Source organism: Telmatherina bonti, assembly GCF_933228915.1.
Source record: "Telmatherina bonti genome assembly, chromosome: 4".
Taxonomy (NCBI): Eukaryota; Metazoa; Chordata; class Actinopteri; order Atheriniformes; family Telmatherinidae; genus Telmatherina; species Telmatherina bonti.
Window position 1 is genome coordinate 27,843,868 of NC_136622.1, and position 1,177 is coordinate 27,845,044.

Consider the following 1,177-nt stretch of genomic DNA (forward strand, 5'->3'; position numbering starts at 1 on the left):
GGTGAACCCTTCAAATGTGTGTAATCCCAGCTAATTTGATAAAAAGTTGTCTTTTAGTCTTTCTGACGTGTGATTTTGTAATCGTTCAACCTTTTCGTCATTTTGAGCCTCAATACATGCAGCTCCTGACTGATTCATTAATGTGAAATGGTTTAAGAAATGTGATCATTCAGTTTTTAATCTACTGTTGTTGTTGTTTTCGTTCTTAAAGCACTCACATGTAACCTAGTCTGATTTCTGAATGTAATGTTTCTCTTTGTTCTGACAGCCTTCATTTCCTGAAAGATGACAGTAGCTATGTTGAATTGTTAGGCCATCATAGTGTGACTTTGTTTTAAATGACTTATTTTTGTATATGAAGACAATATTGACGCAAAAACATATTTATGTTTGTTAGCTTGTTTCTAAGCCTGATGTTTTTGCCTTTGAATTTATCTGAGCAGCTTTCAGCAAATGAAACATATACAGAAGGTGTGGTTGTGTGTTTGCACTTGCCTTGACTGATTAAAGTTTTTACTTTTTATGTTCAGTATTGTTTTTATCTTAATTATTTAGAGAAAAAAACAGAATAGAGTATTAAACATATGCAAAATAACTTGTATTTTCTCACATGGACAGTTTAATACCTTAAATGAGCATTGCTAGTTAGAAACATTTACATCTCAGTGGACACATCAGTGCTTTTTCTGTGTTCATGTATAATTATTACTTTCCTTTTTACCCCCTGAATAGTTTCATTGTTGGATATTATTGCATATTGAGAAAAAAAACCTGTATTTCCACTTATGCATGTGTTGTGAAAACTTTTTACTATGCTTTAGCTCTTAACTTGCGGTAGTGAGATGGAATGTGTCCTCCCTCAGGATGAGGAAAGGTCTTCTTCCACTTCTGCTCAGGGCCTTTCTCCTCTTTGCATTAGACACTGTTCTGGACTGCTGTGGTGAGTCTGTCGCCTGGCTCATTTGTATGCTTTCAGCAGCAGCTTGCATCTCAGCAAGTGCTACATAATCTTGATTGGGTAAGCAGGCCAGAATATACAACCCCTGGCATAAAATGAGGGAATCCCCATATTTGATGGACATTCACTTAGCTTTTGGATTGCAAAATAAATAGATAAACCATTTTAAAAATGATATGTAATAGCCAAACATGCTGGCTTTGGTGGGAAAAAAGACAA

At 35.2% G+C, this 1,177-nt stretch overlaps 1 protein-coding gene across 2 annotated transcripts in view; it reads left to right on the forward strand.

The window, feature by feature from the left end:
- The window catches only part of nup210 (nucleoporin 210), a 30,407-nt gene extending 30,047 nt beyond the window's left edge, over nucleotides 1–360 (forward strand). For both annotated transcript variants that reach the window (XM_079238797.1, XM_079238798.1), the window contains exon 40: nucleotides 1–360. This exon is cut by the window's left edge and continues 701 nt beyond it. The gene's annotated coding sequence lies outside the window, so the exon portion shown is untranslated.
- Nucleotides 361–1,177: the final 817 nt, after the last annotated feature.